The sequence below is a fragment of the Geospiza fortis genome, unplaced genomic scaffold (assembly GCF_000277835.1).
Source record: "Geospiza fortis unplaced genomic scaffold, GeoFor_1.0 scaffold351, whole genome shotgun sequence".
NCBI classification, from domain to species: Eukaryota; Metazoa; Chordata; class Aves; order Passeriformes; family Thraupidae; genus Geospiza; species Geospiza fortis.
The window spans coordinates 1,038,412-1,053,382 of record NW_005054419.1 but is presented as its reverse complement, the minus strand read 5'-3'; the positions used below and the strand labels follow the sequence as shown (position 1 = coordinate 1,053,382).

Sequence of the window (14,971 nt, the reverse complement as noted above, 5' to 3'; positions counted from 1 at the left end):
AATCTGGGGAGAAAAGGGATAAAGGGAGGGACGGGGAATGGAGGTTGACCTGCTTTCCCTCATTCTGATAAAGGTCCCTGCTCAGCACTGGGAGAGGAGGACTTGCTCTGAAATACTTTCTCATTGTTGTGTGACACAACCAGTTCCATCATTCTTGGGCCAAATAGGAAACAGATGGTCACAGTGCTGAAAACAGGTCCTGCAACCTCTTCCCCCACTCACTCACTGCTTGGCATCACACTTGTTAACTTGGCATGGGCAGCTCAGTGCTATGTCTGCTCCAGGAGGCGATCCTTGACCACCCCATATCCACTTCACCCAGCCTTGTGCCTGGTGACAGCCTTAAGGCTCACCCTGACCTTGCTGAAATTAACAGGGTTCACTTCCTTAGCCCAGGAGACTTTTGGTTCAGCAATTCAAGTAATAGGCTACAAAAGAAAAGGCAGGTCAGACAACTAGTTTTGTCCTAACTGCATGCCAAAAGGATTATTTATTGGTGTGCAGAAAGGATCTCTGTGTGCAGACCCAGAGAACACCAGAGCCACACACTGGGATCGGAAAGTTGAAAAGGATATTAACAAGCACGAGTGTAATTTAGTATAAACAGCTTCAGCTTTTCTCATCTCCCTGTCCTGAACTGGAATATCTGATATGGCAACCTGGCTCCTCTATCATCCTCCCTGTTCCCCTCACCCTGTCCTGCCTGTTGGTGTTATTCTGCTGCCTGGGGTGGCAGCAGTGTGTGTTTAGCTTTTCAGCCTTCCTGTGTTTAAAGTTCCCTGGGTGATTTATCATCATATTTATAAATGAAGGGTTAAACTCACTCTCTTTCAATTTAAATTGTATGATTCTCTTTCTGGCAAGCTCTCACTCAACTCTGGATCAAACTGGCCAAATATGGTGTTTTTGTGCATGTTGACCTTGCTCTATATGTGGTAGAGTTTGCTCTATGTGTCTTGTGCTCAGCCTGGGGAGGGTGGGTTTGCTGACAGGGGGAACAGAGGAAAAAAGAGAGAAAGGGAATGAATCCAGCTGCTGAAAGGAAAAAGCTGGTGCCCATCTGACCCTTGGGCTGTGAGAAGAGAGATAATTCTGGGGGAGACAGATTCTACTCTGAAGCAGAAATGGGGCTATTCTCAGGGCAGGTAAGATCCTATTTTTGTAGGCATCAGATCTCTGCTCTCACTTGATTCCTGGGCACTGAGGTCTCCTTTAAACCCCCAGGTCTGAGGGTGGCTGGAACAAATGTGTGAAACACCCACCTTCTGGGGAATTGCAGTTAGAAATTGCCAATTCCAGAGCAAAGCTGGATTATTCCTTCCCCTCCAATGCCATGGACATAAAAGGGACTTTGGAGACACAAAACACATAGTTTTCTGAGTGTCAGATTAAATGACACCTGATTTCTTGCAGTCTCATGTCTCACAGTGGCTCGCAAGGCTGAGGGAGTGCTTTGCCCTGCTTGAGATGCTTATTATAACTTTTTCCCATGTGGACACTTGGCTGCCTTAATGAGCACTCACATTCCAGCTCTTCCCTTGGCTCCAACACTTGTTTGACTTTCTCCTTTCTTTGCTGCCTAATTTCCTGAAAATTGAGGTGATCTTTCCCTTCTGCCAAATTCTAGTTGAAATTAGGCAGCAGATTGAAAAACATTAGGAGGACGGAGGAAATCGGAGCTGACAACCACACAAACAGGCACTGAGAGTGATCCTTGTTTCCTCTTATGTGAACCTGCAAGTCATTTATTAACATTCTCCACTACACATCCTTTCATCTAGGTCTTATTCCCTGCAAATTCACAATTGCTTTGGCATTGAAACACAGCAAACAGGGCTGGATGGCTTCTGTGAAACAGAGTATTGCCTGCTTCTTATTGTTTTCCTGAAGAGAAATAATTTAAGATTGATGCCAAACCATGGGAGAACCGGCCTGACTGGGACAGATGATAGCTAATTGCTGGGTGTTGGCACTATTCAGCCATGGTCTGCTTGCCCATGTGTCATAAGGAGTGTGATGGCCAGCAAGTCCTACTTTGTCTGGTGGTTTGAATGGTCATGTGCTGAATTACAGCTTTTGTCTGGAATCACAGAATCACAGAATATCCTCATTTGGAGGGGACCCACAAAGATCACAGAGTCCAACTCCTGCCCCTGCACAGGACCACCCCAAGAGTCACACCATGTGTCCAAGAGAGTTGTCCAAAAGCTCCTTGAGCTCTGTCAGGTTTGGTGCTGTGACCAGTTCCTTGGGGAGCCTGTTTCAGTGCCCAACCACCCCCTGGGTGAAGAACCTTTTCCTAATATCCAACCTAAGCCTACCTGGACACCAGTTCAGGCCATTACCTCAGGTCCTGTCACTGTTCACCACAGAGAAGAGATCAGTGCCTGCCCCTCCTCTCACAAAGAAGTTTCAACTCCAATGAGGTCTCCCCTCAGTTTCCTCCAGGCTGAACAGACCATGTCAGCTCACCTCCTCCTCATACAGCTTTCTCTCAAGGCCAAGAGAAATTAACTCCCCCCCCCGCCACTGACTTTTGAATCTCCAATGTTGGCCATGAAAATCAGATTTCCCATCCAGCAAGGGGGAAAACTTGTATGTCCAGTCTCAGGCATAGGAGTAATCCTTCAAGGCCTGTAAGCCTTCACAGACTGAGGATGTGTGGAGGCTGATGCAATGCTGGTTGTTGGGTTGCTGATGTGCTGTTCACCTGTTTGCTTCCTGCCTGAGATGCCCAGTTTGCCACTGTGTGCTCCTCCATCTCCAAGGCCCTGCTGTGGATGGGCAATGGATATTGCTCTGTGCTGTGATCTGAGCTCCACCCACCTCACCCAGTTCAATGCTGAGTGTACACACGGGTGGATCCTGTGCTCTCCACGGGCCCAAGGCCAAAATCACATCCTTTGAAGGTGAGGCACCCTCATCCCTAGCTCATTTTGTGACAAGAAATAGTCTGTGTCCAAGCAATGATTTAGTCCAGCAGGTCACCCTAGGCCATGAGGGATCACTGCCAGTTAGATGAAGGAGAGCACAGCTCTCCAAAGAGCATTCCTCTTCTCCACGGAGCAAAGTGACCCAGATGGGACTGATGCCACTTGGCTTGGACCAAATGCCAACTCTCTGCATCCAGGCTTGAACCTGCTGCTTAAAACCAGGTGACAGATCACAGTCCTGGACACCCCAGAGACAATCTATTTAAAACTTGGAAAGGTCTGCATGGTTCTCCCTCAGCCTTTGTCCTGAGCATGCATGAAAACACTGAAATGAAGCTCCCAGAGATACACAGAGGAGGCAATTCACATACTGGCAGATTTCTTATGAGTTTATACCTCCTCTATGGCCATTTGCAGCAGCAATGCCTCAGTCTTTGAAAGAAAGAGCCCTGATGTGCCTGTGCAAGCAAAAAGAGAAGTGGGATTGTACATTGCCTCTCCAGGTCTACAAATATCCACCCAGCAGTGGTAGGCACCTAGAGGTCCCCCAGCACATCTCTGATGAAGCTTGCTAGTACTGGTCACCTATAAGAAAGGTAATAATAAAGGGGGTTTGCCTCTTTTTGCTTGTTTATACCACCCTATTTAGAAAAGTCCCTTCTGAAACATTTGGATGTCTACGATGCCTTATCAATTCCACTGTATTTTTCATGTCCCTCTTTTCTGTGTTATCAGATCTTGGCCTTGGATTGACAGAAATGCCAAGTGTCTTGGTGAATGCTCTATCAATCATGCTGCTAGCACTTAAAAGACCAATATCTCATACCCTGTCAGGGCTTGTACCAAGTGCCATCTGTCACAAGGGAGCATGAAGTGACATCTCTGCAGTAGGTGCTGTGTGTTTCCAGCTCAGTTACTTCCACAGAAATCAGAGCATGACTTCCTGAGTGTATCCCTCTCTGTCCCTTGTGGACCATTATACGTGAGGGGAAAACACATATTTTTGAGTGAATTTTTCCAAGATGATTAACATTTTATTTTTTTTAAGTAACATCTTAAAACATATAGATTTGGACTCTTAGGGGTCCAGCCAGTGAAGATGGATTTGACCCTCTCTTCTTGGGAGGTTGTAACAGTAAAAGAGAAATGCATTTGATTTTATAGGGATTACAGTAATCCATCAAGTGTTTCCAGAGTGCCTGAGACAAAGTGCTGGAAATGTCAGTTTGGAATAACAGCTATTGTGGCTGTGTGCAAGGAGAACTGTACAGTGAAAATTACCATATAGGCACATGCAGGAACTTCACAGGCAAGGGCAAAAACAATAACTGGCCTGTGTGCTGCTGCTTGCTTTTAAGAAGGAAATTTTTAATTGCAAATTTTGAGCACTTTCTCCTCTTTCTGCCTTCAGCTGCCTGCTTGCTCTGTCTGTTGGCAAGAAGGTGAGAAGGGCAGTAAAAGAAGAGCAACAGCAGAGTTCTACTGTTGGGGAAATTCCTGGGCTCCTGCATAGCCAGGGAATGCAGGACTGGTGAAACAATGCTCACAGCCCAGGGAGCACGGGGCACCAATGCAGGTAGAGATGCAGGAGTGATGCAGAGGGGTCAGCTCTGCCTCCCAGCACTCACTCCAAGCTGTGCTGCTCTCTTGGCTGCAGGGAGAAACTGAGGCACAGAGCCATGTGTGATCTTGGCCCAGGGAATGCAGCGAGGTGGGAGACCCAGTTAGGGAGCAGAGAGTTTTTGAGGCATCCCAGGATGGACAACCATGTCTTAACCCTTTGGGAGGCTGGTTTCTGTGGTTTCTTTAGCAAGGCACATACGACAGTGCTGTGCAGACCCCACAGTGCTGTGCAGACCCTACAGTGCCTTCAGAGTTCTGCAAATTTTGGATTGACCAGGTTAACCTGGAAAGACTCAGGCATTTGTTAACACTCTCCGCATTGCTGGTGAATGTGCTGCTGTGAAAGCAGGGAGCATTTCTGCAGCCATCTGCTAAGGACCTTGGAAAGGATCTGCTTTCTCCTCTACTAACCCAGCCAGTGGGTTCAGAGAGGGAAGACAGCATCTCTCCTAGAGCTGAACTTGCACCCTGCTGCATAGCCAAACAGGTAAAACATCCCCACTTGCAGCTGACCCCATTCCAGGCAGTGCACCATCTCTTCTCTTGGCTTCCAAAACCTTCCTGAATGCATTTCACCAGAATTTAATTACACCTGGGATTACACATGCACAAACGACATCACCTCCCTCCTCACAAGGGCTGTCACAATACTTTTCAAGGAGGGAAAGCCTGCAATTTTCACACTTCCATTACCCTCCATCTCCTTGAAGAACAACCAAATATCCTTACACTGCCCAAATCCCAAGAGCAAAGACAGTCACAATGGAGAAGCTCCTTGCAGCGCATGCTAGCTGCTGGCACAGCCTGGCTTTTCGGGTCAGGCACTTCCCAAGGGATTTCCACACCTGCTGTATGGACAGAGCCAGAGACTTCCCGAGCTGCTCATCCACGTGTTTGGTGCAGGACCCTTTCTGCTCCCACCCCTTTCAGAGCTCCCTGTTGCAATAGCCAGGACTCAGAGTCCAATATCCAGCAAATTCTTCCTGGCCCCTCACTGTCTCCAATCCCATGCTCCCCTCTTTGTCTCTGACCAAGATCCCAAAGCATTCCCTGCAATGGTCCTTGCAGTGTATTCCTGCATGAAGGACTGACTTACCTCTGGCCTGATCTCCCTTCTATGTTAGAGGAGCTGCTGGTAGGAAAATTTCCTTGTGGACCTGAGTGCTATCAGCCCAGGAAAGAGACATCTGTTCCTATAAGCAGAACAACTGGAGTGACTACAGAATATGAAGAAATGCCTAATCTGTCTCTTGCGTTCTCTCCCTCTCTTCCCCCTCCCCACCCCCCTTCTAAATATAGCCTTGCAACTAATGGGAAAAAATATACACTACCAAAAAAAAAAAATATTTCCACTTGTCTGTAGTGTTCAGAAATTCTCCCCAAACATCTGGCTCCTTGCCCTAAATCTCTCTGAAATTTATGAAGTGCTGTAAATGCTGAAGAGGGCTCCAGCCGTACTCACGGTGCTAATGCCTGAACATCTCTAGTAAACTAAAACTGCCCCCAGGTCAATTTTCTTGTGTCTCTGTGTGAACAAAATCTCTTTGCTGGGAACTCGCCAGCTCAAGGCCACTGCAATGCCACCAACATGTGTGACATGAGGAAAATACCCCTCTTTTCCTCTTCCCGATGTGAACTGTGATTAGAGAGAAGCATCCCTGGCAGCTGCAGGAAGGTGCTGAACCAAATGCCACAAAGCCTGTGATGTCCTTTGAACCAACCCAGCTGTCCAGATGCTGAGAAAACCCCTGGCACAGGGAACCAAAGCGTTCCCTGCACACTTTGGTAGTGCTGCTGCAGTCATTTGGGAGAGGAGATAAAGAGATCTACCCAGGGCTGAAATGGCTGAGCATGGGTGGCAATAGAGAGTCTGAGGCTCCACCAAGGAGCCCTCCAACATGTTCCTCCATCCTCATACAACCCCTCCCTACTGGTGGTAGAGTCATTGTGGGTGTCAGGTGTCTCTCAGAGTGGGGATTTAAGTATCTCTACACCCTTGGCTACATGAGAAGAGACTGACATTGTACAAAGCATAATGAATTATCCCATTTTTGAGATGGGTTCAAATCACATGGCTAGAGCAGCTTTCAAGACATCTCTGCTGGTTGATGCACTAAGGACTCAAAATCCCCCAAGTTCCATCTCAAGTTCCACTTCTTGCTCTAAACTGGTACCAAAACTCAATATTTTTTTTGGGATTTGCACAGATGTTCTCCCCAGGAGCTTTTCAGTAGCTTTAGAGATTTCCTCTGGGAGAAAAGGCAGAAAAAACCCGAGAGCTTACATCAAATTTAGTTGTTTAGAAATACAGAGAGGATGGATGCTGGATTTTAGTATCAGCCCTGGCCTGCATCACACTTTAGATAAAGACAACACTGGTGCCAATGCAATAAACACGCAGGATATGGCCTGTCACAACACGACAGGATCAACTGTGAGGCATTGAATTCCAGGTCAAGAGGCCAAATCCATAAATAGAGGAGAGGTAAACTCCACACATGCATGTCTCACTGGAGCACAAACAGTAGCTATGGTTATTAGAGAAGGTTGACCTCATTTTCTGGAATTACTTTTTCACCCTTGGATCTTTCCCAGCAAGACTGAGCTGATCCTTTTTGTCTGGTTATTTTATTGATTTTCTATTTTGAGTTTCTGCACATTGAGGAGCAGACTGTTCCCCCAGTTTCAGGAACATCCTCCTTAGCTTTATGAGCCCCTGATCCAGGAGACCTGATCTAGGCATTCCATAACTGACCTCGAGCTCAGGCATATGCCTGAACTTTCATTTGTTTCTCACTTCCTTATGCTTGGGAAGCAAGCGTAATTGGAAAGTCTTCATGAGCCCTGTCTGGATGATCATCTTGCCTTCAGTTCCCCCCATCCTGGAAGTTCAACAGGGGTAAAAACAAAGAGAAGAAACCAACCCATGGAATAATGTTGGGCAGGGTGGGTGAACTTGAACCCTATCAAGGCACCAGGACAGGTTTCCCAGAGAAGCTGTGGCTGCCCCATACCTGGAAGTCTTCAAGGCCAGGCTGGATGGGGCTTGGAGCAACCTGGTGCAGTGGAAAGTGTCCCTGCCATGGCAGGGGGTTGGAACTAGATGGTCTTTAATGTCTTTTCCAACCCAGCCCTTTCTAGAATTCTATGATTCTATCATTCTCAATGCCTATGGTGGCAAATTCTTAAGTTTCCCCCAGCCTGTCAACAAAATTTTTATATTTAGGGAATAACTCTCTGAAGTTACAATTGCAAGACTGTAAGAAAGGGATTACTTTTCTCCAGGATGAGTTATTGGTACCTGCACTTTGTCCACCTTCTCTGGGAATGTCTGGTTCTTCCTTTGTGAAGACTGGTTTGGTTTTATGCTTTCACGTGATACATGAGAGCTGCGTTCCCATCTCCGTGCATGGGATAATCAGCCCTGCACTCCCCCACTATCCCAGCCTCTCCCTCCTTGCTGGATTTAGAGCTAGGCTCTGAGTGGCAACAGCTGCAAAGTTTCAAGTTGTGCCTGAGATAGTGCAGAACATGCCATATTGGGAAGCAGATGCTGCTGTTAAGGTGGAGAAGGCACATCCGGGCTCAGGGCCATGCTTTGTCCCAGACCCAGTTCCCACACTCAGCTTCAGGAGGAGTTGCAACCATAGCTGATAAATGAAGAGCTTCTATCATCTCTTGATTTTCAGTCATTTATCACCCTCCCAGAGGGAGCGAGAAAGGCAGAAAAAAAAAAGAGTAAAGCTTTAGTAAGTGGAAAATTTTCAAGCTTGTTCATTGAATATACAACAGTATTAAATATTGGAGTGAGATTGTAGGTGGAAGAAGGTATTGTCTCAGTCAAAATCAGCACGTAGAAGGACTAATAATGACATCAGGGAAGGATGCTACTAGCCCATGGTAATTCCTAGCAATCCCTTAACCTTGCCATATAGAATAGGGCTCTGGTTAAAATCTTCTGAGGCGCAGTGCAGAAAAGCAGGAGGCCAGACAGCTCTGGAGGGAGGTGGAGAGAAAGCTGATACCACACATTCTCTGGGGAGATGTGTCCTGTTTTTGTCAGGAGAAGGGTGTGCTCTTCCAGTCCTATTCAAAACGGGGAACTGAGCATCCTTTGATCCCCTGCTGTGGGAGAAGAGATTGAGATTGGGCACTGCATAATGAACTTTAACAGAGCTGAGGTGGGCTCAAGGCACATGGCCAGATCAGCTTTCAAGGTGTCTTTGTGGACCAGCTCTGCAAGGACCCAAATCCAATGTCCAAGCACACCTGTATTGTTTTAGGAAGCTGAATTTCGGCTCTGTTATACTGAACAGATCCTCACAAATGAATTATTTTCTTCAGCAGTGGAGGAGAATTCTTACTCAAGAAAGTGTTGGGACATAGAAATAACAGTTCAGAAAACTGAGGAGCCTTTACCCATGGTCATGGCTGTGTGCAGGTCACCAAAGAGTGGGATCCTCACTGCATTGAAGACACTGAAGGGTGGGATCTTCACTGTCCTATCTGGAACACCTCTTTTTAACAGCAGGCTTGATGGAGAGGCAACAATGTGAGCTTTTCAGGGAGTAACCTTTTGCTATGGCAGATAAAGTGAATGGCATTGAAGAGAGTTTACATTAATTTTACCCTTTCCAACTACTCCTCCTTCTGGTAAATCTACCCTAGAATATCCCCAGGCCTTAAAAAGTGCTGGAAAACATTAATGTATGTCTCTATGATATGCACTTCCCAGGAGCCCTAAAATCTTGATTGTCCACAGGCTCCAAGGCTATTATGGGATGCTGTGAATCAGAACTGACCCAGAGAATCATGTAGGCTCTCACAGGTGGACCAGATGTGGAGAAATTTCTGTACTGTACCACCCTCCAGCAGTCACCTTTGATTGAGGGGGAATATGTGGGCAACAGCGCTCTCCCCAAATATGTAGGAACTTTCCACCTAGGTCAGGTGTTATTCAACCCCACCACAGTTCCTTATCATAAAGAAGTGACATGTGTGTAGGAACACTCCTCTTTGGTGGCTCCTGAGCTGATACTTTATGGAAGCAATATCATGGCAAATGGGCAGACCCTGAAAGCAAATCCAGGATTTTTCTGGTGCTTTTGGTAGAATCCAAGGAAAGTCCAGTTGAAAGAACCTTGAAGATTGAGGCTGGCATCTGTCTCCAGCCTGGCTTTTAGCTTGTGGCCCTTGCTTGTTCGGAGCCAAAGAGGGTAACATGTGGCTTCACCTGCTGGCCTATTGAGAGGTCATTCTTTGCTGTTCTTTTGGTGATCCAGGTGTGTCATGCTGGGACATCTGGGAGATCCTGGGACTGCTTTGAGATCTGAACCCTGAGACATTCATGCTGGTTATGCCTAAGGTGCAGTTGGAAGGACTGGAGGAAAAGATCAGAGCTCCCTCTCTTAATTCTTAGACAGAATCTGTTTCAAGGGATGACCTTTGTCCCTTTCCTGCAATGCTGGGATAGAAACACCAAATAGACAAAGAAATGTGAACTACTTATCCGTGGAGAAGGAGGGCTTAGATTGCTCCCCCAGTGATATTCAATACCTCCAGGGCTTTTTACCTGACTGTCAGCATGGGCAACAGAGGCTGTGGAGAGCCACAAAAGATGGTCCAGCTGGCTCTCTTGATGGCATCTCAGCAGGGTCCAGAGGCAGCTGTACCTTCCTGACGTCAACACCTCTGCAGGACACAGTCTGTGTCCTCTGCCAATTGCTCAGGATCGCAGGCAATTCCCAGCACTTGCTGTCCTCAGAGGACTGCAGGGGCTGGAAGCCACCATAATTTTATATCTCCTCTCTGAACAGGCTCCCCATCTATGTGTTTGTACAAGGAGGGAAATCATACTCTCCCCATATGAGGCTTCTGCTGATGGGATCCAGCTGTGATTCATCTGCTTGATGAGGGACAGGGAAAGACAAGTGGTGCCCTAAAATGATGGCCATGGCTCCTGTTGAGGGAGTCAGGCATGGGGGAGGAAGAGTGTGGGAGATGGTTTCCTGCCTGCCTGCTGCATATTTGGGAATTGGCTTTGCTGACCACTGGCTCCCCTCCATTTTTCTCCCCAGGCTGCGGCATTTTTGCTGATGGACCTGTTGAGCTGAAAGAAAAATGAAGATGTCTGCAGTGCACAAAGAGCTGCTCCTCTGGGCAGCCCTGAGGTCTTTCCTGAGTGGTTTGGAGCACATTGGTCCTGCCCTGTCTCCAGTTCTTGCATGACAAGGGGTGTGAAATCCCTTACCTGTTATAAATGCACCCTGTGAGGGTGAGCCAGGATCCCTCTCTCCATCCCAGTCTGCCCAGTTTACCACAGGTCTCACAACTGTGAGGGTTCTGACAAGGTTCCTCAGTCCAAGGCACCAGCAAAGTGAGCCACCAGGACTCTTTGGCCACTCAACAAAGCATATCGTATCTCACCTGCCTTTACTGATCCAAACCTCTTTGGGATCCTTTGGAGGATCTCACTGTGACCTTTCTGGCCCCCCAGCCCAGGTCTGGCCAGTCACCTCTTGTACTCTTTTTTTTTTTTTTTTTTTTTTGCTATTTTTTTCAAAGATTCAGAAGCCAATTGCCAAGAACTCAATGTCCAGTGTCATAACCTCACTGCAGAACTCTCCCCATTCCCAGCAAAGTATTTCCTGTTGGTTTTGTTTGTCACTGGGCACACAGGGACACTAGTGCTTGAAGGGGAAAGCTACACAAGCTTTGGGCTTTGGCATTACTTGGGCACCACGCCCTGGGAGGTCAATGCTGGGTGGAGTGGCTCTTGCCCAGCTCTGGTTTGAAGGCTGCAGAGTGGGAATTGGCAGGGTTGTTGGTCCTGGATGGTTGAAGAGCCCCCAGAGAGCTCTCAGCGCTCTGCTCCTGTGTTTGTGGCAGTGGGAAGAGCAGTGTGGCAGGGCTGAGCTAGAAAACCTTGAACTCAAGATGTGCTGTGCCCTGCAAAGATGCAGAAGCCAGAGGAACGTTTGAAAACCCATGGAAAGGAAGTTGTGGGGAATTTAAGGACCCAGTCTGGTATCTCCACCTGCTCTGATTTAGCAGTGACCACAAATTTGGAAAGGGGCAGCAGGAGGCTCCCAGGGCCATCTGTTCAACTTTTGGGGTTTTTTGCTATACTAGTAACCTAGCCCAGGAGGAAGGACACCTGCAACTTGGAAAATCTGGTACTTGGACCCACAAACCTCAAAAAAGGCTTTAGAGAAAGACATCCTCTCCCTGCTCACTCTCTGCAAACATGTTAATCCTCCTCTCCCATTCCCTTTGTTTGTCTGGTTTGGAGAGATTTGGAAGGGCTCAGGGCAGGGCTGTCTTTTGTTAGACATGCACAGAGCTCAGCGCTGCTCTGATCTGGAACAGGGCAGCATAAATCTGGGGGATTATCATAGGAAATGCCACAGTGATGAAAAGCCCTGTAGGAATGGGAAGAAAAGAAAGGGCCCCATTTGGGAAGAAAAAAACTCCCAACAACCACCCTGCTGCTTGCTTACAAGTGATTCCTAAAATTGCTGCCTCTGGAAGAAGCTGGTACATTTGCTGATTATTTTTTTCTTTTTGTTTTGGAGGGGGTGTTCCTTTGTGTTCTCAGCTGCTTAGAATTACAGATCATGTCCTTGAAGCAAGTTTTGTGTGAGTGGCCTCACTGGGGACAAAAACCCCAATTTTCTGGGGAGGTGCCTCAGTTTCCTTATGTTTGAAACCATCCCTCTAAGCATGATCTGCAGAAGTGCTCTGGGAAATATTCAGGAAGGAAAGGAGGGAATCATATATGTGATTTATTGGAAACTGCAATGCCAAAATAATATATTTTCTCCTAAAAAAAATTGTAACAGGGTACTGGACAGCAGAATCCAGCTGCTACTATTTGTGCTGGTGGTGTCATGGACCCTTTTGTCTCCCACCAGGAGCATATAAAACCTGCTGAGACCTGAGTCAGGTGGAAACGTGACAGTTCAGAAATCCAAGAGGATATTTTCTCTGTCTGGGATGTGATTACAGACAGCACCAGGTTGTCCCTGCTGTGAGGTCTTGAACTGACTGAGGTGTGGTCAGTGGATGGCATGATGGAGGGAGGACCAAGCCCCTACTCCAGTTTGTGCTTAAGGTCTCAAAGCAAATTTTTTATCAGGAGCAAAAGCTCAACCTGTCACTGCTGAATCATTCTTTCCCATGCCTTCATCTTGGTACTGACAGCTTCAGTCTTTTTTATGTTTGGAGTGCTGCAAGGTGCTGTTTGATTGGCCTTTCGTGTCACCTGGGGGGATTATTCTCTACAAAAACACGATTACATGTAATAAATAGTATTAAATTGACTAATGAAAGGGGATGTGTTTCTGCCTTGGAAAACATCCAAACCAAACCAGCTGGAATGACCTGAAGGCCAACAAACATGACCCATGAGGGCAAACCAGCAGAATTGGGCTTGTTTAATCTACAGAAAAGACAACAGAAAGCAAACCTGATAACAGCTGTGGAGATGTCCAGGCAGCTTCCCTGGGAATGGTGCAAGAGGGGTTCATCTTGCACAGTTTAGTTCATTAACACCACTCTGTACCACATGACCAGCCCAGTTTGTGATGATCTCAGTGTAGAGGTTTCCTTTGGGTAAGAGGAATCCTATTGCTTGTGTCTCCTAGGGCAGGGATGTGCAATCAGCATCCCTGTCCTCTGTAATTCAGAGTTAGAGCCATAGCAGCAGCCAGAGGCTCCCCCACGGTGCTGGAGCCACAGGTTAATCCCATGGCTGTAACACAACCTAAGATGGGACCTTTTGGGCAAATTCTGCTGGCTTCTATAAAGCAAAAATCCAGCCTGCTGTGATTGCTAAACTGGGCTCTGCTTCTTTGGGTGTCTTTCCATTTTCCAAGAAAAATAAACTGCAGGCTCTGTATTTTTAGATATGCCATCTGATCATAGCTAGTCATATATCAGTCCCAATATTGTGAGTCAAGATGCTGGGCTCCATTGCTGAGCTCCCTTGGGCAAGAACAAGTGGCTTGAGCCATCCTGAGTGTATTAATAAATCCAAGTGTTTAAAATAATCTTACACTTCCTTAGGTAAGCTGCTCACATAGAATAATACACTTGGGAATTAATAATGCCAGCATCTTAGGAGCTCTGATTCTCTGGGTGAACTTGATACTGTTGTGAGTGGGAGAAGAGCAGCCCTGGTATGAGACAGATCTAATCTAGGCAGGGGACAGAGGCAGCACGACTCCTCTTCCTTTCCCTCTCCAGCCAGTGACTCTGATTCCTGACATCTGCCCCTTGCTATTTCAGTCCTGGGTATCCTCTGAGGTGGCTGCTGGTCAGAGTGAGCTTTATGGTGGCCCCTTCAAAAAGCATCTGATCAACTTGCCTTGCACAATAGTGCACAAATGTGGAGTAAGTGATGTATTTTAAGTCTCTTGCTGGTTTTCCTCAGCCTCCACAAATCTGTGTCTCTAACACCACTGCAGCCTGCAGACAATTTTCTGTGTGTTTGATCAAAGCAGTGGGAAGCCTCAGAGTTGGTGTGTGAAAAATGCCTGGTTCCTGAAAGTGTATTTGTTGTGCTACTTTATCACTCTAACGAGAATCAATTGATCCACATAATCGGTAGCTGGAGACAGCATAACACTGCTTGGCAGCCTGGATTTTTTTCAGAGATGTATTGCTTGGCATGTTCAACCCAGGCAAAAGGAGCCAGCCTGGCTGCCGGGGAACTGCAGCTCTGTGAGTGCCAAGCAGGTGAAACCCAGCATGACAACTCAGCCTTCTCTCTCTGTCTTGCCAGAAAAAGACTTTGGGGATAAAGGTGAAATTGCACCTGGCTGATTGTCTCGCTTAAGGTCTCTTCCAACCTGAGCAGCTCTATAATTCTATACTTTTTGAACAAGGAGTTACAGAGATAGGAGAAAGGGGAATGATTTTAAACTGAGATAGATTTGCTCAGGTTAGATATGAGCAAGAAATTCTTCACTGTGAAGGTGAGGAGAGTCTGGACTGGGTAGCCCAGAGAAGCTGTGGCTGCCCCATGCCTGGAAGTGTTCAAGGCCAGGCTGGATGGGGCTTGGAGCAACCTGGATAGTGGGAGGCGTCCCTGCCATGGCAGCAGAGTTAGAAGTAAGGTCCAACCTTTAAGGTCCTTTCCAACCCAGACTATCCTGTGTTTCTGTGATTCTGATAAGCTAATAATTCTTTAGCCTCTCTGTTGAGATGGATAATGACCAGTTAGACTGTGGTGGGTGCAGGAAAAGGCACACTCTGCCTGTTCACTTTGCTCTGCTCAGGATCAGCTGCTGGAACATGGCCAGACCAGCAAGAGGGTGACCATAGATCCCACTGAGAGGACAGGCTGGTTGCACACTAGTGGCTCTGTGTGGTGGACATGTGCGACCTCCAGCAATCTCCTGTCCTCTGCACTT

General features: G+C 47.1%; 1 protein-coding gene across 2 annotated transcripts in view; it reads right to left on the bottom strand.

Annotated features, from left to right (window-relative positions):
• Window positions 1-14,971, bottom strand: part of GPR20 (G protein-coupled receptor 20) — a 23,648-nt gene that overhangs the window by 5,099 nt on the left and 3,578 nt on the right. Inside the window, exon 1 of one of the 2 annotated variants that reach the window (XM_005426614.2) lies at window positions 5,653-5,775. The exons of the other annotated variant lie outside the window; for it this stretch is intronic. The gene's annotated coding sequence lies outside the window, so the exon portion shown is untranslated. Of the gene's footprint in view, window positions 1-5,652; window positions 5,776-14,971 lie in introns of those variants that run through there. 2 annotated transcript variants of the gene reach the window in all.